Source organism: Sciurus carolinensis, chromosome 11, assembly GCF_902686445.1.
Source record: "Sciurus carolinensis chromosome 11, mSciCar1.2, whole genome shotgun sequence".
NCBI classification, from domain to species: Eukaryota; Metazoa; Chordata; class Mammalia; order Rodentia; family Sciuridae; genus Sciurus; species Sciurus carolinensis.
In genome coordinates, this window is record NC_062223.1 from 29,628,244 (window position 1) to 29,654,005 (window position 25,762).

Below are 25,762 nucleotides of genomic sequence, written 5' to 3' on the forward strand. Positions count from 1 at the left end.
TCTTTTTCTAGGGCTTTGAGCTGTAATGTTAGGTCATTTAGTTGTTGACTTTTCATTCTTTTCCAGAATGCACTCCATGCAATGAATTTTCCTCTTAGTACCACTTTCCTAGTGTTCCAGAGATTTTGATATGTTGTATTGTCATTCTCATTGACCTCTAATAATTTTTTTTATCTCCTCCCTGATATTTTCTGTTATCCATGTTTCATTCAATAGCATATTATTTAGTCTCCAGGTGTTCGAGTAATTTCTGTTTTCTATTTTGTCATTGATTTCTACTCTTAGTCCATTATGATCTGATAGAACCCAAGGAAGTATCTCTATTTTTTTGCCTTTCCTAAGGACTGCTTTGTGGCAGAATATATGGTCTATTTTTGAGAATGTTTCATGTGCTGCTGAGAAGAAAGTGAATCTGCTTGTTGATGAATGGAATAATTTATATATGTCTATTAAGTCTAGGTTTTTGATTGTGTTATTGAGTTCTGTGGCTTCCTTTTTGGTTTTTGTTTGGAAGATCTATCTAGTGGTGACAGTGGTGTGTTAAAGTTATCCAGAATTATTGTGTTGTGGTCTATGTAATTCCTGAAATTGAGAAGGATTTGTTTGATGTACAGGGATGCACCATTGTTTGGGGCATAAATATTTTCTATCGTTATATCTTCATATTTATGGTTCCCTTAAGCATTATGAAATGTCCTTCTTTATCCCTTCTGACTAACTTTGGCTTGAAGTCCACTTTATCTGATATAAGGATGGAAACCCCACTTTTTTACTGAGTCCATGTGTGTGGTAGGTTTTTTCCCATCCTTTCACCTTTAGTCTGTGGATGTCTTTTTCTATGAGATGAGTCTCTTGCATGAAGCATATTGTTGGGTCTTTCTTTTTAATCCGTTCTGCCAGTGTATGTGTTTTGATTGATGAGTTTAGGCCATCAACGTTCATGGTTATTATTGAGATATGATTTGTATTCCCAGTCATTTGGCTTATTTTTGGTTTTTAGGTTGACTTGGTTTCTCCTTTGAGTGGTTTTTCTCTAAGGTAGTTCCTCCCTTTGCTGACCTACATTGTTGTTTTTCATTTCAACCTCATGAAATATTTTGTTGAGAACATTCTGTAGTGCAGGCTTTCTATTTGTAAATTCTTTTAACTTTTGTTTATCATGGAAGAATTTTATTTCATCTTCAAATCTGAAGGTTAGTTTTGCTGGGTATAGGATTCTTTTTTGGCAACCATGTTCTTTCAGAGCTTGAAATATATTGGTCCAGGTCCTTCTAGCTTTTAGAGTCTGGGTTGAGAAGTCGGCTGCTATCTGTACTGGTCTCCCCCTATATGTAATCTGATGCTTTTCTCTTGCGGCCTTCAAAATCCTATCTTTATTTTGAATGTTAGGCATTTTCATTATAATGTGCCTTGGTATAGATCTGTTGTGATTCTGTGCATTTGGTGTTCTGTAAGCCTCTTGTATTTGATTTTCCATTTTATTCTTCAGGTTTTGGAAATTTTCTGATATTATTTCTTTGAATATGTTGTTCATACCTTTGGTTTGTTTCTCTGTGCCTTCCTCAATAACAATAATTCTTAAATTTGGTCTTTTCATGGCATCCCATAGTTCTTGAAGATTCTGTTCATGATTTCTTACCATCTTCTCTGTTTGGGTAACTTTATTTTCAAGATTAAATATTTTGTCTTCATTGTCTGAGGTTCTGTCTTCCAAGTGGTCTAGTCTTTTGGTGATACTTTCCATTGAGTTTTTTATTTGGTTTATTGTTTCCTTCATTTCAAGGATTTCCGTTTTTTTTTTTTTTTTTGAGAATCTCTATCTCTTTGTTGAAATTATCTTTTGCTTCCTGCAGGTGCTCTTTCAGTTTATTGGCATTATCATTCATTGCCTGCATTTGCTCTCTTATCTCATCCTTTGCTTCACGAATCATCTTAATCATGTATAATCTGAAGTCCTTTTCTGACATTTCTTCTAACATACTGTCATTGGATTCTATTAATATAGAATCTAGATTTGTTTGGATCATTTTCTTCCCTTGTTTTCTCATGTTGTTCATGTATCTTCCCCTCTAGCCCTGCAGATCTGTGGTATTGTAGATTTCCCCCTATAGGCTCATAGTGGCCCTATAGGTTTCCAAAACCGTTTCTTTAAGGGGAGATCAATATTAGCAGTGCCCAATTCAGACACTATGCAATCCTAGACCACATAGCCCCTGACAATGAGCTTCAAACCTCCAGCAGGCGTCTCAGGATGGTATTTGCCCCACCTAAAGATTGGAGCTACGGCTTCCAGGATTATCCAAGATGTCTGCTCTGGCTTTGAAATGTGTTGGCAAATGGGGAGCTGCTGCTCTGGGTGTGGACATGGTCAGCTGGAGGTCCTGGAGGCGGGATGCGGTTGGTCAGGCAGGCATCCTGGAGGTCCAGTGTGTATGGTGTGGTTGTGGGATCCTGGAGGCCAGGTGCAATCAGTTGGTCTGGGGTCCTGGTGATAGGGCGCAGTCAGTTGGTCTGAGGGTCCTGTCGGCAGGGAGCAGTCAGTTGATGTGAGGCCCCCAGAGGCAGGGAGTGATCAGTCAGGCTGAGGGATCCTGGAGACAGGGCTCAATCAGTCTGGCCAGTGGTTCTATGGGGCGTGGCTGTTGTCTCAAAATGGCGGCAGCCACGTATAATCAAACCTGCAGGTACTGTGACAGAGAACTTCCAGGCAACAGCAGGCAGCTGGTGCTCCAGTGGCAACCAGTGATCAGTTTGCTGACTGTTGTTGGACGATCGGGAGGTGAACTTCATGTGTTGCAGTGATGGATAGGTGTAAGGCAGGTGATGGACTGGCCAGAGGCAGGCAAATGGCAGATGATAGGCACCTGACAGTGAGCAATCTACACTCAAAAAAGGTGTCGATATGCTGGCAGACTTCAGGTCATCACAGCAGACAAATGGGGTAAACACCAGGGAATCAATAAGCAGCAAAAACTGCCTCACCAAGAAACAGATATCCTCTGCTTGAAAGCAGAGTTATGGAGCAACAAGGAATGCAGCCTCCCTCTAGTCTGCCATCTTGGATCTCTCTAAGACTTGTCATAGTAGAATCTCTGTAATTTCATAATGAAGATCACACAATTGACCCTGTGTCCACAGAATGATAAATCTATTTGTCACTATATACTTCTATGATTTTATTTTTTGTTACTTCATATATGTTACTTGCTATTTTTTTTTCCATTTTTTCTGCAGTTGTCCTAGTGCCTAGTGCTTGAACTTTAGATAATACCTCATTTAATGTATAATATGATAGTAATTTCAGTTATATTAGAAATATTGAGTTACAGAACTTGAAAGCATCAGCTTAGACTGATCCCTAGTAGATAATTATTCCCCCATGACTGTCTCTCTCTCTCCTCCTTATATATACTTGTACCCATTTACAAAAACATTATTAGGGGTAACAATTTCTGAAGTGTCTCTTTCTTCACTTTGTTTTCTTCTTATTTTCATGCTAACACTTCAGTTCACTATAGGTGAAATGATTAATGAAACATGTATAATTTCTAAGCTCTGTTCATGTTCTTTGCATGCATCTTGGTGTCTTTTATGTATCTAAATCATATGTCTTCATTCATTCCTGATTGATGTACATCACTGGCACTTTGAGGTTGTTTTATTATTTCAGTTTCTGAAATGCATTCACATGTTTAAATGAAGCATATCCTTGTGTGTAATAATGTTTGAAAAACAATGGACTTGATTTCATGAAAGTCTGAACCGGTACTTTGACTCTGACTTTTTCATTTTGGAAGATTTTAACTCCTTCAATCCTGTTTCCTTCACTTAATGTTGACTATCTTTGCTAGCCTTACAATACTTCATTAAAACTAAACTTTGAGATGTATATTACTCACTAAATTCAGAAAAGTGTATCTTTGCAGGTATAGATGTGTTTCTGGGGCTATTTAACTTTTTATCTATTTCACTATCATTTGTTTAAGATGACATCATTAAGAATTAAAATAACTCAAAATAGTTCTAAGAACAACAATATTTGAAACTCTCCCTCTTTGGACCAACAGGATTTTCCACATGGGCATATATGGTTTCATCAGAGCTTCTCTTTTCTTTTGTAAAGTGTGAAAAATAATATTTAGATGTTTCTTCAGCCTACTGTGAAGTTCCTGGAGGATCATTTTAGAGCTATTTTGATAGTGGGAATTTAATTTATCTCAAATAACCTTTTGAACATGTGCATGTTGTATAGTCATGGTGTACACCAGCAATACACAGAGGCAGGCACAACCCTTGCCTACATTGACATTATGAGGTTGAAGTGCAGGCCTAAAAAAATGGGTAATGTGGCTCCCAGATGATGCCTTCTGGTACTGGACATTCATTCATGAAAATGGCGTCACCTGTTGTCCTGTATCATCCATAAACACCAAGTCTCTGGATGCCTCCTTTCTGTTCCCAAAACATCTAACCAAGTAAAGGGAACATTGAGAGCAAGCCTGGACCAGAAAGTGTAGACTCACGCTGGCTTTCACTTAGGCACACGGGGAAGAAGGGCAAGTTAGTGTTGTCTGCAGAAATCTACTTTTTGACATGTACAACAAGACAGTTGCTTCTTTGTTGGGAGCAGCTAATTAATTATAGGTTTTTTTGAACCATCCCAAGGCAGAGGCGATGCCCTTCTGAGAACTCTCAGTGGTATCTCGCCAGTTTGAGACTGCTCAGTCACTGGTGATGCTCTACCCATGGAGGATTCCGTGCCTCACAGAATTTACTGGCTTTGGGTTCAAATGCCCGCTGTTTGCTGTCTTTGGGTAGAAGAGTGTACTCAATATCCTTGAGATGCCAAGCTGCCTGGGCACTAACTCATGAGCTTTTAATTGGGCTGTTCCTGCTCACAAGCTTTCCTATATTGCTTGTTTGTCTTTCTTTCCTTTATTACTTTTATTTCTCATCCTCTCACTTGCCCTAGAATTTGGGAACCAATCAAAGTTGTGCTGGTTCATGACACTCCTTCGACTGCTGGTCAGACAAGCAGGTCAAGCAAAGGAATGATGATAATGTCATTGCACCTGCAGCCTAACTTACAGAAACCCTCTCTGAGTGGAAAGGATGCATGCCACTCATCCAGGTAGCTGCCACTGGACAAAACTCCAGCAGGGACAGGAGGCAGTGCCTGACAAGGGACAAGAGGGATGGAAGTGCTGTCTGCTGTTGCCACTGAATTCTTCCTGGAGCAGTCAGTGATCTCCTGTAAGCTTTTCCCAACATACTATGTGTCTCCCATGCTGTCTCCAGGCAGTTTATTTGACCTCTCTGGCACAGTTGGGCTGGATCAGACAGGTCTTAACACTGCTTAACACTGGCTCTGGGTCTGGGGATATAGTTCACTTGGTAGAGTGCCTGCCTTGCAAGCACAAGTTCCTGGGTTCAATTCCCAGTGCTGCAAAAAAAAAAAAAAAAAAAAAAAACACTGGCTCTGAATCTCTGCTTTTCTCCATACAGTCATGTACGTGGGAAAAACAGGAAGCTGTGGCCTTCTCCAGCAACTTACTTCAAGTTTGTTCAAATTACGACTGGTTGTGCTTCCATCACCTTCTTTGCAAGTCGTGCATGAAAACAAAATTGTCTCTTGACTGGTTATTAGGAAGATTAAAAAAGACAATGTTTAGATAAGATTTAGATATATTCTAACACACAATGCGTGCCCAATAAATGTGTCCCACCATTAGAGCTATCTGGCCAGCAGATTCATTACCTTTACTGTATTTGAAGAAGCTCCAGTGTGACTCTACATGGTCTGCCCTCCTGGAAGCTAAGGGATTTTGTAATCTTATGAGAAAGGGAAAGTTCATCAGAAATTTTCATGGTAATTTCAAATGGCAATACAAGCTGTGCTTCACATATCTGATACTAGGATGCAGAAGTGCAATTACCCAAAAATTCTGGAAGTAGGTAAATTTGGATTTAAACAATCTTTTTTTCCTAATGTAGAACATTTTTTCCTTTTTCTTTGGCATATAGTACTCATACTTAGTTATAGGGCACAGTGTGCTGTTTCTACATGTGTACATGATGATGATAAAATCACGGTAATTTGTATAACTATCACCTCAAACATTCGTCATGTTAATTTTTTGTGGTGAAAACATTGAAAATTGTTTTTTCTGACCATTTAAAGTGTACAGTGCATTATTGTTAACTATGTTCACCCCACTCTGCAATAGAATACCAAGTTACAGTGTTTCTAAAAACATTTTCTGATCACATTCCACAGAGATTAATTATTTTTAAACCTTCTATGACATCAATTTCTACTTCAATTTTTCCTCACTTTGTTATACCATAGAGATTAATATTTTTTTAGCTAAGGCATTCATTTCCCAGGGGCATAATTTATAATATAAAGTCTTTTATTTCATTCTATTCACATCTAACACCTTCAGTTCAATTCCAGGAAAGAAAAGTCCATACCACAGGCTTGTTCACTACAACTAGACTCTAGGTACTTGAAAAATGAAAAGACATGTATTTTTTGAGGAAAAAATAATATGTCTAACTCATCTGTCTTTGACTTAGAGAATGTTTATGATAATACTTATCTCATGCCCTTACTTTTCAAAATTTTTTATTTTATTTAAGAGACAGGGGAGAGATTACAACTATTTCTTCTGCATCATCAAATACCAATGCATATAAAAAATACAAAATAAAAATGTTAAACTTTCTCTTTTCTCTTTCTCCCCCACTTTTGCCACATCAGCAGTCTTCATGAGATCTACAGTGACCACAGATGAGCTGGTGATTTCTACTGCTATACCAATCTTGGGGTTGTGTGAATGTGATGTGAGGTGGTCATGAACATCCTCTGCTCAGTGTAGGAGGATACTTTTAGGTTTTCTTTGGATTTATCATAGACTAGTTCCCTGTTAGCATAGAATATTGGGAACAAATTGTTCAAAGAGGATTTTCCTCTTTTATCCAGGCAAGAGTCTTAGCTTTTTAAAATGGTCTTGAATTCATGAGAATAGTTTGTTTTAATTACTTTAAAACTGACTCATAATACAGAGAAACCATCAGGCTGTTTGGGTCCAGACAGTCTTCACTCAGTTTTCATTACAATATGTTAATGAAATAAGTATCTGTTCTTACAATTTAGAGAGGGCAGAGAGTAAAACTACTTAAATCCCATTGACTTCTTCCTTAAGGGAAATATCTGGATGGTAGTTTCCACTTTCATGAAATATACAATTTACCCTCTTTACACAAATAAAACTTTGAGGGACCTTAAAAAATTTTCACTTACCTTTTTAAATGTGAATAAACTACTTATATATAAGGGTCATAGCCAAATTAAGTTGATGACATATGGGGTGTCTATCTGTTTTCATGTTTCTACATATATACCCTCACTTACAACTAAAAGTTTGCATCCGATGTACTGCAGGTGTCTCCTTTTTTAAATTTTTTAAAAACAATTTGAAAGTAAATTTCCACAGTAGATATGTTGAATGACAGGTTGATAATTCTTTTACTCTTGAATATTGTCAAAACAGTTATAAACAATAATGAGAATTGAAGATAGTTTTTCATAATTTTTCAATGTAATCATTTGTGATAATATATTACTGTGAATAATATCTGTAGTTTAAAAATCATTTAGTTTTTATTGTTGTCAGTGTTAAGATTTTCAATAAATGTTGTCTAATTGCTTTTACAAAAAGCAAGAAAGATGTGTTTTTCTTTTGGTGTCATTAAAAGACTTCATAATTACCATTACAATGAAATAAATAATCATAAATTTACAAAACCTATTATGCCTTTAACTATATGCATTCATTTTCCTTTTTGGTTCTCAATGATTCCCATTTGAAAGAGTCTTCATGAAACACTATTTTCAAGGAAAATGTTCAGACACCCCAACAATAGAATGAAACAGACATCATTACCCTATCTACATGTATGGTTACCAAATTGTATGAATCTACATCGTGCAAAACCATAGAAACAAAAAGATGTACCCCATTTCTGTACAATGAATCAAATGCAGTCTGTAAAAAAGGATAATTATAAATAAAAGAGAAAATTAGATAACTTGTATGGGAAAATTTACAGTTATTGATATATTTAGTAATAACAGTAAAATGTGCACAGTAACTTTTATATTTATTGTAATAAATTATTAAAATTTTTGTGACTAGAAGTTAATTTCCAGGTAAATTTAAAGCATATCCTAGAATCTATTTCAAAGTCAACCAAACCACCTAATTCTATACATGATATGAAATGTGCAAGGTAATTAATGACTGAGAATCATTCAAGATTATTGATTAGGTTGAAATTAATTTTCATTTGTTAGCTCTATGAAGAAATATAGGTTATAATATTGTTAAAATCATTGAACATTTTGTAAATTTGACAGTTATGTTCCTCTTAGAATTCATGCATATGTTTCATACTAATGTTATTTTTTCCCTAAAATTAATAACCACCTCTCACTTTCTCTTTGATGTCTTCCCAGAAGTAAACCAAACCTTACCATATGTAAGTTAACCTGACATCTGTTGACAATGACTGGAGAAAATTATACCACTGTGACAGAGTTCATTCTCCTGGGATTGTCAAATGTCCCTGAGCTGAGAGTCCCTCTCTCCCTGGTGTTCCTTCTCATCTATGGAGTCACGGTTCTGGCCAACCTGGGCATGGTTGCACTGATCCAGCTCAGCCCTCACCTGCACACTCCCATGTACTTTTTCTTCAGCCACTTGTCCTTTGTGGACTTCTGCTACTCCTCAGTCATAGTGCCCAAAATGCTGGCCAACATCTTTACCAAGGACAAAGCCATTTCTTTCCAAGGCTGCATGGTGCAACTCTATTTATTTTGTACTTATGCAATCACAGAGGTCTTCCTGCTGGCAGTGATGACCTATGACCGCTTCATGGCCATCTGCAACCCATTGCTGTACATGGTCATCATGTCCCAGAAGCTCTGTGCAGAGCTGGTCTCTGGCTGTTACCTCTTAGCATCAGGGTGTGCTCTCGTTCACTTGTGCTTAACTCTTGAGATCCCATTCTACAGGTCAAATGTGATCAACCTTCTTCTGTTGCCTACCCCCTCTTCTAAGTCTTGCCTGCTCTGATGTCAGTGTGAATGAGGTGCTGCTGTTCATCGTGGCTACTTCCAATGAATCTATGACCATTGTGATCATCCTTAACTCCTACCTGTTCATCCTCATCACCATCCTGAAGATGTGCTCTGCAGAGGGGAGGCACAAAGCTTTTTCCACCTGTGCTTCCCCCCTCACAGCCATCATCGTCTTCCATGGAACAATCCTGTTCATTTATTGCCAGCCCAGTTCTGGTACTAGTCTGGACATTGACAAAGTTACCACAGTCTTCTACACCGTGGTGATCCCCATGCTGAACCCCCTGATCTATAGCCTGAAGAACAAGGATGTGAAAGAAGCTCTCAGAAAAGTGGTGGACTCCAAAATATTACACCAGGCAATTTAATAAAACATAATTTGTAATAAGGGTGAATAGATGGACACAGGAGTTGGAAAGCAGAGGATGAGGAGGAGATAGGCAAGTATGAAATAATCTTTTTGTTCTCTAATCTTTGTGCAGTTTCAATTTATAAATACAGGATTCAACATTGTCAAAGTTGTTGATTATTGATATGTTTTTCTTCAATTTGTAATGTGTAAAGTGATACGAACAGTAGTACTCTTAGGACATGAATGTTTAACTTGTTTTAATCTATCATGTGTTTTAATGAAGAACTCACAAGAGTCATTTGCTTCAGTAATCTTTAGGAAAAACATAATACTTTTAAAACTTGAATTCCTGATATCTATAATGAAGAACAGCTTCTTGTCAATTAGTTTATGCAAGCATGAGAATTCCATACATGCATGTATATTGTTAATTGTTATTTTTTTCTTCTTGGTTCCTTTATTGCCTTGGTAGTTGTTGCAATGTCCATTATTTTTAGAACTTCACACATTATTTTATTTGATAAATGGAGATAATATTCATTTTACAAGAATCTTAGAATAAATAAATTACATGTCTGGTGCAAGCATTTATTATAACTCTATGATCGCCCACTGCCCGCGGGGACAATCACAAGGCATACGCTCTTCTTGATCACAGGAACCAAAAGGAATTTATTCCACAAGTCTCAGACTTATATTGAGAACATCAGCCTATTAGAGAGTAGACTACCAGGAAAGTCAGCCTATCAAGGAACAGTCTCCAGGCAGATACCAGGATTGCCTCATGTACAACAGCCAACCAGAGTTACTTCCTAAAACTTGTATATGAGTGCAGCTATGTCTGGCAAGCTGCCAGGCGCCATCTTAGAGATCAGGCCATGGTGCAGCTCTGGGGCCCTCAGAGCCCTCCCCTGACATAACTCCTTATATATAATTCATTCTATCTCTTTCTCTATGGATTCTGCCTCATCTCTCTTCCTCATTATTAGTCACTGACTCACCATTATTACGAGTAGGTGCACCTATGACTTAGCATTCTTTTTTACTTTTTCTTACCTTCTGATTTTCATGCTACCTCTTCAATACCTTGTGGATTAAATGTGTACTGTACCTTGTAAGTGCATTTCTAAACTTTGTTTCTGTTTCCTCCATGTGTATTTATTCTTCCTATAATGAATGATCTTTTATCACTATTTTCTGTGTACCTAAGCATCATTTCTTAATTCATACTTGACTCATATGCAGCATTGAATCCTCCTTTATAAATTCATTATAATTTACTTAAATTTGTAGTTTGCACTCACTCGTTTAAATTAACTCTTCTGTAGGGAACATTCCTCAAGCTTATCTGACAGCAGTCACTGATATCATGATCTAAGTAAACCAAACAGTCTGAACAGAGAAACTGAGGTAATGGTAAAGACTTGCCATGGAATGAAGGTCTTTGCAGCTGTTGAGGCTGAGTGTGAGCTGAGGGGAGGCCTCGTTCTGTCATGCCTCCAAGAAAGTTGTGATGTGAGCTCAGTCCGCGCTGCCTTGCCTCATACTGTGTGCAGGAGCTTGCCATTACCCCAGTCCTTTGTCTCAGACTTGTTGCTGGGCAGAATTGCTTAAGCATGCTTGGTTTGTTTACACTACCTTGACCCTCGACGTACAGTTCACCTATAGGTTGACTCTGTTATACTTTAACAAGCATGTTAACCTGATTGGATAATGTGCCTATATATGTCCTGTGCAACCCTAAATAAAATTAGATCCATGCCTTCAGAGCTTGATCTCCAATGCCTGAGTAAGTGCGCTGGGTAAGGCTAAGTAGGGTAGGTATCGTTCCTCCTCACCCTCAGTGAACCCATCTCTGAACATCTACATTCTTCCAGTCATAAAACATTAGAAAGTCACAAGACCCAATTCATAAAAACTAGGATTGGTTTTTCAACCTTAATTTTTCAACTTGGAACTTAATTTCTTCAATTCTTGGTTTCTTACATTTTAATAATAACTAATTCTGCCAAACTCACAGAATTTTATTGATATTAAATATTTTCATTTTTTTAATTGTTGATGGGCCTTTATTTTGTTTATTTATATGTGCTGTTGAAACTGAAACCCTGTGTCTCACACATGCTAGGAAATGAGCTACAATGCGAGCTGCTATTGACATTAAATTTTAACATGTATTCAGTGATGTTCACATGGTCACAAGAAATAAATTTTGCTAATTAGCAATTTGAAATCAGAGTGATTATTATTATTTATAAGATATAGTCTACTATAGAGGTTCTTAAACAAATGAAACTGTCTTAAACTAGATTAAATTCAGTAGAGATTCCAATATCAGTGCTCTTATTTAAAATCTTTTCAGAAGGAAGAGTAGCAAGCGAGTCCACATTATCAGCGATTTTATACTGAATTTTCACATTTCACCCAAGACTTTATGATTCACGACTATTACATCTTTACACCAAAAACCTAAGGTCAACATAGGGTAAGCAAAACCAAAAAGAGTAAAGATAAGATTTGTGATCCAGAGTAACTTTGGCAATTAATAAATGAACTTTAACTGTGTACACATCCTTATTCCTGACAAGGCAGAGATCAGAGCAAGAGCAAACATTCCAGATTAAGGGAATGAAGGCAAGTGTTCTGCTTGAAACTTTCCTATGTAAGTGTCCATTCTTGAGAGGACATGGGAATGTGTGAGGAGGGCAACAGATCAGGGGAAACCCTTTGTGATCACCAGAAATTCACATTTTCATTGGGAGAGAAAACCATGCTGATGTATATATGAATAACTAAGTTACACTGAGATGCTAACATCAGTTAAACAAGAGCTAATTCACAGAAATTGTGACTATTACATAATAATGAATATGGTCTGGAGGAATCAGGAAACACTGCATGAAATGTTCCCCTTGTTCCACTTTTTTCTTTTCATTTATTTTTTTCTTTCTTATTCTGCCCTATATTCCAAATACCTGCATGAGACAGGTCCTAACACTGGCTCTGAGTCTGTTCTTTGTTCTATATAGTCACATGGTTGGGAAAAAACAGGAAGCAGTTGCCTTCTCCAGCAACTCTTTGCCTTGCTCAAATTACAACAGATAGACATGATTTAGAACTGGGTGTGGTAGCCCACTTTTGTAATTCCTGTGGTTCAGGAGTCTGAGGCTGGAGTATTGAAAATTCAAAGCCAGACTCAGCAACTTAGCAAGGGCCTAAGCAACTCAATGAGACCCTGTCTCAAAATTAATAAATAAAACACAGAGCATGGGCTTGGCATTTGATTAGGTAGTTAAGCACCCTGGGTTCAATACCTGATACCTCCCCCAATAAAAAAAAAAAAAAGGAAGAAAATATTTAGATAAATTCTGACACACAATTCCTGCCCAATAAGTGTTTCCTATGATTAGAGCAATCTGGCCAGCAGATACATTACATTTACTGTATGGGAAGAAACTCCAGCGTAGCTGTAAACAGTCTGCCCTCCTGGAATCTAAGGGATGTTGTAATATTATGAGAAAGGGAAAGTTCGTCAGAAATATTCATCGTAATTCCAATGGCAATACAAGCTGTGCCTCACATATCAGATACTAGGATACAGAATTCCAATCACTCATAAAGTCTAGAAATAAGAAGGTTTGGTGTCAAATTATTTTTTCCCCACTCAGGATATTTTTTTTCTTTTTAATTGGCCCCAAACTGTGCATATTTATAGGACACAGTATGCTGCTTCTATGCATGTATACATGATGCAATGATCATATCAGGGCAATTATATATCTTTGACCACAAACATTTGTCATTTTTTGTCATGAAAACATTGAACATTCTCTTTTCTGGCTATTTAAAATATACAATGCATTATTGTTAACTATGTTCACCCTACTCTGTAATATAGCACCAAGTATGGTGGTTTTAAACCAGATTTTCTGATCACATTCCACAGAGATTCATTATTTTTGAGCCTTCAGTGACATCAATTTTTAGTTCAATTTTCATTTATTTTCTTATGCCATAGAGATTAGTAATTGTTTTAAGTAAGGGATCCATTTCCCAGGAGTTTAATTTACAGTATAATAGCATTCTATACACATCTAACACATTCAGTTCCAGTGAGGAAACATCTATATCACAGGTTGGTTCTCTAAAACTAGACTCTAGGTACGTGAAAATGAAAAGACATGTATTTTCTGAGCAACCAATCATAATAAATGATATGTCTAACTCATTTGTCTTAGACTTAAATAATTTTTATGAGAACACTTATCTCATGCCCTTACTTTTTAAATATTTGTTTCTTGTATTTAAGACAGGAGAGAAATTAGAACCATTTCTTCTGCAACATAAAACATCAATGCATATAAAAATACAAACTAAAAAATGGTAGACTTTCTCTTTTCCTCTTATTTTCCCAACTTTTGCCACACCAGTATCCTTCATAAGGTGTTTAATGATCAAAGATGAGCTCATTATTACCACTGCCATCCTAATTTTGAAAATTTTGTTAATATTCCTGCAAGCTGATAATGAACTACCTCTGCTTAGCAGAGGATACTTTTAGATTTTCTACGGAGTTGTCATAGTTTAGTTCCCTAATACCATAGAACATTGAAATAGAATTTTTAAAGAGGATTTTTCATTTGCATTCAGGCAAATATCTTAACTTTTTTTTCTTTTCTTTTCCTTTCTTTTCTGTTCTCCTTCTCATTCTCTTTCTTCTTCTTTTTTAAATGTTTAAGACACAAGAAAACCATGGTTTCTGGAGAATAATTTATTGCCATTTCATGAAAATTGATTAAAGATACAGAGAAAATTTCAGGCTGTTTCTCTTCCAGACCATCTTCAGTCAATTTGGATTACAATGGCATAGCAAAGTCTCTATTTCTACAAGGTAAGAAGGAAGGCATAAAGTAAGACCTTTCAACTTCCATAGGCCTCTTTCTTAAGGGAAAGGTCTGAATGGTAGTTTCCACTTACATGAAATATAAAATTTTACCCCTTTACCCAAATAACGCTTTGAGGAACCTTAGAAAGTTTTCACTTACCTCTATTTTAATGTGATTAAAATATTTTATATCGGGGTTGTAGTCAAATTAATTTGATGACATATGGTATATCTACCTGTATTAACTTCTACACATAATTCTCATTTACAAGTAAAACCTTGCACTCTAGGTATTACTGGTGTCTGTTCTTTAAAATTTATCATTTTAAAACAATTTTAAAGTACATTTCTACCATAAATATGATAAAGCATAGTTCAAACAACTTTATTTTTGAATATTGTCAAAACAGGCAAAGACTATAATGTACCAATGAACATAACTTTCCATAACTTTTCAATATAATCATTTCTGATATTGTTTTACTAAGAATAAAATATCTAATGAAAATAACAGCTTTTACTATTTGAAGTGATAAAATTTTCAATAAATGTTGCTTAATTTATTAAAATATGTGCAAATGTTTTCTTTCTGTGACATTATAGGACTTCATAATTATTGTTACAATAAAATCATAACTTTGCTAATTTGATAATAAAAACTATTGTGTCTTTGAGTGTATGTGTTAAGGCCCTTTTTCATTGACTAATTCCAATTATAGAGAGTCTTCATGAACTACAAGTTTCAAAGAAAATGTTCACACACTACAATAGAATTTTAGGTAAATTGTACGTGCAGATTTAGGTTACTGAAAGATTTTAAACCTCAACAATAATGTACACCAAAAATTTTATACTAGTTTTACAATTCATGATCATAACTTCTTAGTGAATCAAAGCTAATTTCTAAGCAGCATTAAAGTACGTCTTTGAATCTATTCAAAGTCTGCTAAACCACCTAATTCAATGAATCATCTTAACTGTACAGGGTCGCAGTTAACTGAGAATCATTCAAGATTGTTGCTCATTCTTAAATTAATTTTCACTAGTAATATCTATGGAGATACATATTTTATATTATTCATAAAACTCAAACATTTTGAAAACATGAGTTATGTTTCTCTAACAATCCATGTATGTGTTTAATATTAATATATTTTCTCTTTGATCTCTCTTAACTAGCTCAAAACTTCTCATATGTATTCCTTGACTTGTTGTGACAATGACTGAGAAAAACTGCATCACTGTGACTAAGTTCATTCTCCTGGGATTGTCAGATGTCCCTGAGCTGAGAGTCCCTCTCTTCCTGGTGTTCCTTCTCATCTATGGAGTCACGGTTCTGGCCAACCTGGGCATGGTCGCACTGGGATCCAGCTTAGCTCTCACCTGCACACTCCCATGTACTTTTTCCTCAGTCACTTGTGCTTTGTGGACTTCTGCTACTCCTCAATCATAGTTCCCAAAATGCTGGCCAACATCATTACCAAGAACAAAGCCATTTCTTTCCAGGGCTGCATGGTGCAACTCTATTTATTTTGTACTTATGCAATCACAGAGGTCTTCCTGCTGGCAGTAATGGCCTATGACCACTTCGTGGCCATCTGCAACCCATTGCTGTACATGGTCATCATGTCCCAGAAGCTCTGTGCAGAGTTGGTCTCTGGTTGTTACGTCTTAGCATCAGTATCTGCTCTCATTCATCTCTGCTTAACTCTTGAGATCCCAGGTTACAAGTCAAATGTGATCAACCACTTCTGTGACCTACCCCCACTCTTGAATCTTGCCTGCTCTGATGTCACTGTGAATGAATTGCTGCTCTTCATTGTGGTCAGTTTCAATGAGGTCATTACCATCACCATCATCCTTACCTCCTACCTGTTCATCCTCATCACCATCCTGAAGATGCGCTCTACAGAGGGGAGGCGCAAAGCTTTTTTCACCTGTGCCTCCCACCTCACAGTCATCGTCATCTTCCATGGAACAATCCTGTTCATTTATTGCCATCCCAGTTCTGGCACTAGTCTGGACATTGACAAAGTGACTACAGTCTTCTACACTGTGGTGATCCCCATGCTGAACCCCCTGATCTATAGCCTGAGGAACAAGGATGTAAAAGAAGCTCTCAGAAAAGTGGTGGACTCCAAAATGTTATCCAGGGTGTTGACATAATTTGGGTTAAGGGATGAAAAAATGTGTATCATAATAATAATAATTTCATAAAAATCTTAGGAGAAAAGTTTTATGTCATGCATAAACACTTTTTATAATCACTTATTTATAATACATTCTATAGTTGTCTCTATGGATTCTGTATCTGTTCTTATTCATCACTGTTAATCAGGTAAATGCCATTATTATGAGTAGCAGACTACTGCTTTTACCATGCCTGAACTTCGTATATTCATGTTACATCTACAGTACACTGAGGATAAAATACTTTCACTTGTAAGTAGATTTCTAACCTTCATCTTGCATGTGTATTTAGTCTTCATAAGATAATCTGTGTCACTTTTTGTGTTTCTCAGGAACATTTCTTGATTCAGCCTTTTCTCCTGCAGAGCATCAAGACTTCCTTTGAAAATATACTATGAATTATGACCATTTCTACTTGGACTTGCTTTTAAAATGAAGTTTCTAACCTTGTATTTATAAAAAGTTAGAAAATCAATAAACCCAATTCAAAAAAACTAGAACTGGTGTTACAACCTTCATTTTTTAATTTGGAAATTTTATCTTCACTTTTTCAATCCTTTTGTTTTCTGACATTTCAACACTTACTCATTGTTCTAACCTCCCAAGATTTTATTGAGCTTCAATTTTGACAAGGTATATTCAGTACTGTTCACATGCTCACAAGAAATAAACTTTGCTAATTAATGATTTGAGATTACAATGACATCTTTACTGTTAATTGTAAAATATCTTCAACTATAAGATTTCATAAGAGATGAAACTGTCTTAGAATAGATAAATTGTGGTACAGATTCAAGTTATCAATGTTCTTATGTAGAATTTTGTCAGCAGAAATAATTTGAGTTCATATTGAGTCCATATTAACACTCTCTTTATACTGAATTTTCACATTTCACTCATACTTTTCAGTTCATCACTATTTATACCGTAATACCAAAAACCTAAGGGCACTATTAGGTAAGATAAACCTAGAATTGTAGAAGATAAGTTTTGTGATCCTGAGTAGCTTTGACTATTAATAAATAAACTTTAACTTTGGACACATTCTTATCCCTAACAAGGTGAGAACAGAGTGAGAGCAAACATTCCAGATGAAGGGAATAAAGACAAGTGTCCTGCTTGATACTTTCCTCTGTAAAGTCCAGTCTTGAGAGACCACATGGATATGTGAGGACAGACACAGGGGAATCCCTTTCTGATCACCAGAAATCTACTTTTTGGTTGGAGAGGAAACCACACCAAGGTACATATAGACAACCACACCTCACCAAGGTCTGAGTGATGGATAAGTATGGGTTAATTTGCAGAAATTGTGACAATATGCATAAAATGAATGTAATCAGGAGGAAACATAAAGTGTTGCACAGAAGTTTCCCTACCTCAGTAATATTTTGATGTATAAATAACATAAATGATACTCTAAAGATAGGTGAGACATCTCACAAATCTGTTTGACAAATACACATTGACAGTAGATAGATACATAAAAAGTTACTGATAATTACAAGAACTAAAATTTGTGAAGAAAATTGAGATATATTAAATTCACTAGACCAGACATGGGGAGCCAGTATTAGGATCTTAAATATGCACTCAGATTTACTATCTGGAGAATAACTTGGTCTCTATATAATGTATTCATTGATTTATTTTGATTTAGTTTGAACATATTTATTTTGGTAACAAGTGATATGATTGCAATTTCCATTCCCTCTTTTCTCAACCATGTGAAAAAAAAGTGTATCTATCCAATGATATTTATGTATATCCAAAAAGATATATGTTTCTTTTTGTAAAAAGTGATTATAGGACAGCATCTGAGGCATATATGAAAACACATGTATGAATATAAAAGTAACAAAAGCATAATCAAAACAAATACCACTGGAGATGGAAAAAAGAACCAAGAATTTTGACTTCTGTAGATATTTGGGATTGTAATATTCAGGATAAATTTCTGAAAGTCATGTTCTAAATCAGAAGCAAAGAAGAAATCATTCTATGAATAATAGCATATATTTTTATAGGATATTGAGATATTGTAATAACATTAGACATCAGGAGATACTGGTTCTAGTCAGATTTAGCTCCTGGGACAGGAAGAAACAAATTCCAAGCATTAGTAGTCTTATACTGAATATATATGAAGAAAGTTATCCACATAGTATCTTTGGCAAGAACGTAACCAAGTAGTCAAGGGACATAATGGCAGAATCTACCTGCTGCTGGTTAGAGTAATAAAAGGGCAGTGAAACCTTGCAAAGAACAGAGGCATAGCAGAAATTTGAGACAATTGTTAAATAAATAAAAAATTATAATCTCTGCTCTACTTGTCATTCTAAAAAAAATTGTGGAGTGGGAGAATATTCATGGAGCAGAGGTAGATGGTATTCAACTGAGTTAACTTTCACATAGAATGTTTCTAAAGTTGCTGTTGACTTCATTTACATTTTCCATGAAACAAGAATTACATCATAAATGAGTCCTTAGTGTTAATTGCTTTTTTGAGGTCCCTGGAGAAAAGGCAACCAATTTCCTCTAGGACAAGATCCCAAAGGGAGATGAAATAGAAATATGGGTACTGTGTCTCCCCAAATGAGCTCTCTCAAGACCAGTGGGGCTGCCTTTGCCACCGGGAGGCAAGTTCACAGGTCTGAGAAAGTGCAGATGATGTTTTCTAAGGAAGGTTTTTAGAATATGATCTAGGTTTTGTCAGATTTTCACGGGAAAACAATTTTGGGAAATTTTGAGCCACTGCACAAATTATGTACGGGGTTACTGAGGGAATAGGAAGCATGCTCTTTCTCGAGAACTTTGTATGGAGAAACTCGCTTTGAAGAAGTACACTGTGAGTGGGAGAAGTTAGGCCACTGTGAGTTTTCAGGAATATATATCTCCTTGTGTGTGGTAGAATTTAAAGGAGTTTGCAAGAGAAATAGTATTTAAATGAAATGTATTTGAAAGGACTAAGTGAACCTTCTAAGGAAATCTAACAAAGAGAACATGATCTAAATATGTTTTTAGAGCATGGACATAAAGCTGATTCATTAGGGACAAAACAAGAACTATCAGAAAAAAATTATAAGAAGTATTTTTAAATATCACATTTACCCATATTTAAAGAAAATACAAACTGTTCGATCTGTAAAATATTATCATTTGAGGGAAAAGGAATCCTGATATGGAAATTGTACATTAGTTTTAAGTAGCAATCAGAAGAAACACAAAAAGCTATCCAAATCAGGGAAATAAAGAAATAGTTCTTTACAGAAGAGTATGAATCTTTCTTCTTCAAATAAATTTGGAGATTTTTGTTTTTCACAAATGGGTGGAGTCAGTGAGACGCTTCTAGCGAATGGAGGCCAGAGATTCTGCTGTACCTGGTACAATTCACAAGTTAGCCTCCTATTACACACAATAATCCATCACAGAAGATAAGTCCTACTGAAATTTAGAAATAGCAAGATGATATTTAAGTCCTTAGATATCTGAACACAGGCCCATAGAGAGTCCTCCATGTTGGAACATCTGGAAACTGTCTCTTGATTATAGAACCAAAGAAGTTTTACCAGAAATGATAGTATGAGAAAGGGTCCTCATTAAAGGAAATGTGGTTGAGGGAACCCTGCTCACAGTACTAAAGAAAGGACTCAGGTGAACTGGTTGTGCTGATTGCCATAAAATACTAAGTTGTTCTGGATATAGGGTTGATAGATTTAGCAAAAATAGAGGATACTAAATTGAATTTGAGCATCAGATAAACAAATATTTCCTCTGAGTATTCACCATGCAATATTTAGGACATATAGAAAAAATTCATCATTTATCTGAGACTCAAATTTAACTAGGGTTCTCTAATTTATCTGACAATTATACCTGAGCACCAATCAGAGAAAGCACTACAATCTCTCTGTGTCAATAACCCTTTGCTCCTGAACGTCTTCTCAATTTAGTGACAACATCTTACCATTTTCTTCCAATTTTTTCAGAGGGTTGGAGCAGACAGGTATTAGAGGGGCAGAATGAATGTTTCAGATGACTTAATGGGATGAAGAAGAGAGGATCCAAGAAAGAGAAAATGTCTTTGTGGGTGATTATGGATTTTCATCATTCCTATTCATATCCAAGTGAGACATTTCTGTGATCTCCAGTCTGTATGTTTCACCTTAGTGCCAACATTCAAAACATCTCTGAGACTCTCATCACTTTCTTTTCTGTTTGACATTCTAAAGATTCTCTAAAAGGTAATCAAAATGGTTAGAGCAGCTCAGGAGTCTGAGACAAGGAGGATCACAGATTCAAAGATAGCCTCAGCAAAAGCAAGGCACCAAGCAACTCAGTGAGACCCTGTCTCTAAATAAAATACAAAATAGAGGTGGGGATGTAGCTCAGTGGTCAATTGCCCCTGAGTTCAATCCCCAGTCCCCACCTCAAAATAATAATAATTAGAAAAATAAGTATGAAAATGTGATATTTATAAATTAAAATGTTAAATTTTCTATCTCCAATGAAAATCAAAATGGCAGTGGAGACCAGATAACAATTTGATAGGGATTAAAGAAAACTGGGTTCTTTTATGATCTAATATTGGTAAGTTTTGGTAAAGACATGGTGGTATTTATGTGTGGGGGGTGTGGGTAGTGCTAGGGATGGAACCCATGGACTTGTGCAAGCAAGGTTAGTGCTCTGCCACTGGGTTATATCCCCATGCCCTGTATTTATTTATTTATTTTAAAAACATGAGACTGTGTCTATAAGTTACTGAGGCTAGGGTCAAACTTGCAATACTCCTGCCTCAGCTAATTATGGCTTCTTCAAGCTTCCCTTTGTTCATTCAGAGAGCAGAGCAGTTTAACAGATAATCTGTGATAATAAAAAAAGGAAATTATAGACTTCTATGTGTGACATATTTAGTTAAGGGAGAATAATTATTAAGATGCTAAATTAATAATTAAAACTTGGCTCTAAATGAAAATTAGATGAACTATTCTTTTGGAGTGTCATAATCTAAGCAAAAATCATTATCAGATAAGATAGTTATAGAATCTATTTCAAATGCTTGCACTTTTCATGAGGAATTGATCAAATGTTTCTGTTCAAACTGCTGAGCTAATAATGATTATCTTTGCATATTTTCAAATTACATTATAGAATATGAAAATAATTAATAGTACAGTTTCTGAGAAAGTAAAATTCCCTCATCATATTTCTGAAACTTCAATTCTTTCTGTCTTGGTACTTGATAATTTTGGGGATCATAAAAGAGATTTATCTTGTTTCACCTTGTATTCTGCTGAGGGGGCGATTAAGCATGATTTTGGTGTCAATTACTTTCCTTATTTTATTTCCTAGATGATTTTCAGATATCACTGAAAGAAAACATATTTCTGAAAGAGAGAAATAAAACCTCCCAAGCCACCTTCACCCTCTTGGGCTTCTCGGATCACCCAGAACTGCAGGGTCCCCTCTTCTTGGTATTTCTGGCAGTCTACACCTTCAGTGTGGTAGGGAAACTTGGGATGATTGTGATCATCAGAATTAACCCAAAATTGCACACTCCCATGTATTTTTCCTCAGTCATCTCTCATTTGCGGATTTCTGCTATTCCTCTATCATTGCTCCTAAGATGCTGGTGAATCTACTGGTAGAAGACCGAACCATTTCGTTTTCAGGGTACATGGTGCAGTTCTTTTTCCTTTGCACCTTTGTAGTTACTGAATTGATTCTATTTGCTGTGATGGCCTATGACCGCTTTGTGGCTGTTTGTAACCCACTGCTCTACACAGTGGTCATGTCCCAGAGACTCTGTGCCATGCTGGTATTTGTATCTTATGCATGGGGAGTCTCATGTTCCTTGACCCTTACATGTTCTGCTTTAAAATTATATTTTCAGGGCTTCAACGTAATCAATCACTTCTTCTGTGAGTTATCCTCCCTGATATCCCTCTCTTGCTCTGATTCTTATCTCAGTCAGTTGCTTCTTTCACTGTTGCCACTTTTAATGAGATAAGCACATTGCTCATCGTCCTTACCTCTTACATGTTTATTATCACCACTGCCTTGAAGATGCGATCATCCAGTGGGCATCACAAAGTCTTCTCCACCTGTGCCTCTCACCTGACAGCCATCTCCATCTTCCACGGCACCATCCTCTTCCTCTACTGTGTGCCCAACTCCAAGAACTCCAGGCACACAGTCAAAGTGGCCTCTCTGTTTTACACAGTGGTGATCCCCATGTTGAACCCCCTGAACTACAGTTTGAGAAATAAGGATGTCAAGGACACAGTCAATAAATTAATGCACACCACACTTTTTTAATATTAACTATACATATTTAATATGGTTATCACACCATGATATTTTGAATGAACTCTGTGTTAAGTTTCTTTTTCTTAAAATCACTTTAGATTTCAAAAGGAGAAAACATTTTGCAACGGAAAACATTTTAATATGAACTTTAAATCAGTGAGCCTATATACTTGGGTTGGCTTATATACGCAAGATAAAACTAATTGATCTTGACTTCTGTCTTTGTCTACAAAATTATATAATGTCATTTAGTTCACAAGTTGATTATGTGTGGCAAACGAAAATGTACACGATGTATCTCCCATATTATGTATGTTTAGCACAGGCTAATGCTGCCCTTCTCTGATTCCTGGTGACTCCTAGAGTTAAAGTCCTAAATTACCAGTTGCTTTTGTAAAATTAGTGAAATAAATAAAAGGGAAAGGTTGTTGAACATTCCAAGGAACTCAGAATCCATTCATGGAGATAAATACAGTAAGTGAGTTTGTGGTGATATCCTTTTCAAATTCATCTGATAAATGATGATGATGTCATATTTCCTTGCTATTTACCTTGACCTTGAAAGATGGGTATATTTTTAAGGGAAACAAAAAAGCAAGAGAGACATTTTATTCTGGAGTTAAGTCTTATTCATCCTCTGCTTCATGAAGGAATGAAGTTTTATTCAGGAGCAAGAAAAATGTTCAGGAGGTGATTATAATTATGGCAATAAAATAATAAATATTTTGAGCTATTATTTTATGCTATCTGCATACAAGTTATATTGTAAGTTAATCCAAGGAAGACAATTTGAATAAGATATGGGTGGTAGTCTAAATTATTTCAGGAAGGGGTTTCACTGCAAAGAATAAAAGGACATAAGAGGCTTTTAGCATTGCTACTTAGAATAGGGAAAATGCAGAAATGATGTGCTCATTTTCAATATCTATGCCTCTTTTCTATGACTGACTATTCAGGATAAATATTCACAGGAAATCTTGAACAAGGGTGTTTGAGAATTCTCTTCATCTTGACTGTTTAGATAGTCTTTATAAAATGCTTCAGTGTAGATGTAAATATTGAGAGATAATTACCTTGTTTGGACTTGAATGTAACATTAAGTTCACTGTCACTTTTAATTGTAGCCTAGATAAACAAATGAAGACCAAGTCTATTGTGTGTATTAGGAAAGTTTGATATTCCTCTAATAATTATAATGTTAATTATAAGAAGATCTCACAGAGATGGTTACCTAATTTGGAAATTTTACATTTATCTTCTATCATGAATTTTACTTGTCTTATATAATCTTGTGTTCTATACATTTTGTTTGGATAAAATTCCAAATAGGTTGGAAAATTATTAATAGAAGAAATTCTGGGTCTTTTGGGGGTACCTAAAGTGCAAAATGAGCTTATGTCCATTCAATGAAATAGAAGTAATTTACAGTAGATATATAATTGTAAACTTATCATGATAAATTAAAAATCACTTTTTTCTAGTTAATATTGCATTGTTAATGTTTCCTATATGGACAAATGAACTATTCTCTGGAATGCATTGTTACCTTCATTTTTATTTGTTTGTTTATTTTGCTAGACTTGGGATCAATCCATGGGTCTTACATGAGGTAGGCAAACCCTCTACCACTGAGATTCACCTTCAGCTCCATGGTTGGTTTTGATCTGTAACTTCCCTAGAACAATGGTGAGAAAGTATCATAAAGGTTATATTAATCTTTCTTGAAACCAGTGATGAATAATCCACTTTCAAAGAGCAAACCCTTATATTTCTCTCCTTACTTGGTAAGGGCAATAACATTCTTGTTCAGTTAGAGACACTATCTCATTAACCTTTAATATGAGGAAGTGGAAATACATATCATTTAATGCTCTGATCAATGATTTAAAATATTAGAGTCACAAAATAAAGATAAAATTTGGTAATTCAACCAGAGGCACAATCCTCTCAATGAATATTGAAGTGAAATTGTGCATTTGCCATTGTATTTTAACTTAGGATTTCAAAGTGTCTCTGGTAGATGTGATATCTGTTATAAGGAACATGATTTATATTTATGTTTATAATTTTTATTTATGTGCCTTTTAAAATATTCAGTTCTGAAAATATATAAAATTTTAGAACTTTTATACAATTTTAAAAATTATTCATTATGAATTTAAATAGAAAACAAATGATTTATAATTTACTTTGCATTATCATGTCATATGTCCATCATAATTAATCTGAAATGGACAAGTGTTTCATTTCTCTTGCTCCTGAACTCACATTAAAATTGTACAAATTCTTCACAACAGTGTATCTTATCAACATATGAGTATATAACTTTGTCACTTAAAAAAATGTCTGTTAATTGACCTTTTATTTCCTGTGGTAATAAAGTTCTGTTTGAGTTTTACTCACAAATAATCAATATGATAATTACTACACTACTTCTTGGTATAACTTAATTGCACATTTTTTGGTAAAATATTCAGAGAAACTGTACAATGTCACTGGAATTACACCTCTTAATTATATTATTAAAAGAATTGTATTTTAAAATGATTTAATTATTAAAAATATCCATAGGTGCCATTTCCATTATTAGAACAACAGAGCTCTTAGCATCCTTAAATTGGATCACATTGAAACAAAAATTCAAAGAGAAGTGCATTTTTAATTTTTTTTGACTAGGAATGTTAATATTTTTTAACATCACCAACACAATGTGTCAAAATACTCATGAGTGCTTGCCATCAATAATTAATAGTTGATTATGATTATGTTATTCTAATTATTGATGAAAACAAAACTCGGTAATTTTCTTATTTTCCAAAAGAATTATGGGAAACTACTAGAAAATTTCACTTTCTTAGTTTCTGAGCTTATTTTAGAAGTT

The 25,762-nt window shown here is 35.4% G+C and overlaps 3 pseudogenes; all 3 read left to right on the forward strand.

Moving 5' to 3' along the window:
* The first annotated feature begins 8,570 nt into the window (after window positions 1–8,570).
* Window positions 8,571–9,513, forward strand: LOC124959384 (olfactory receptor 5L1-like; annotated as a pseudogene).
* Window positions 9,514–15,601: 6,088 nt separating this feature from the next.
* Window positions 15,602–16,548, forward strand: LOC124959385 (olfactory receptor 5L1-like; annotated as a pseudogene).
* A 4,673-nt stretch (window positions 16,549–21,221) lies between these two features.
* On the forward strand, window positions 21,222–22,890 carry LOC124959387 (olfactory receptor 5D16-like; annotated as a pseudogene).
* The last annotated feature ends 2,872 nt before the right edge of the window (window positions 22,891–25,762 follow it).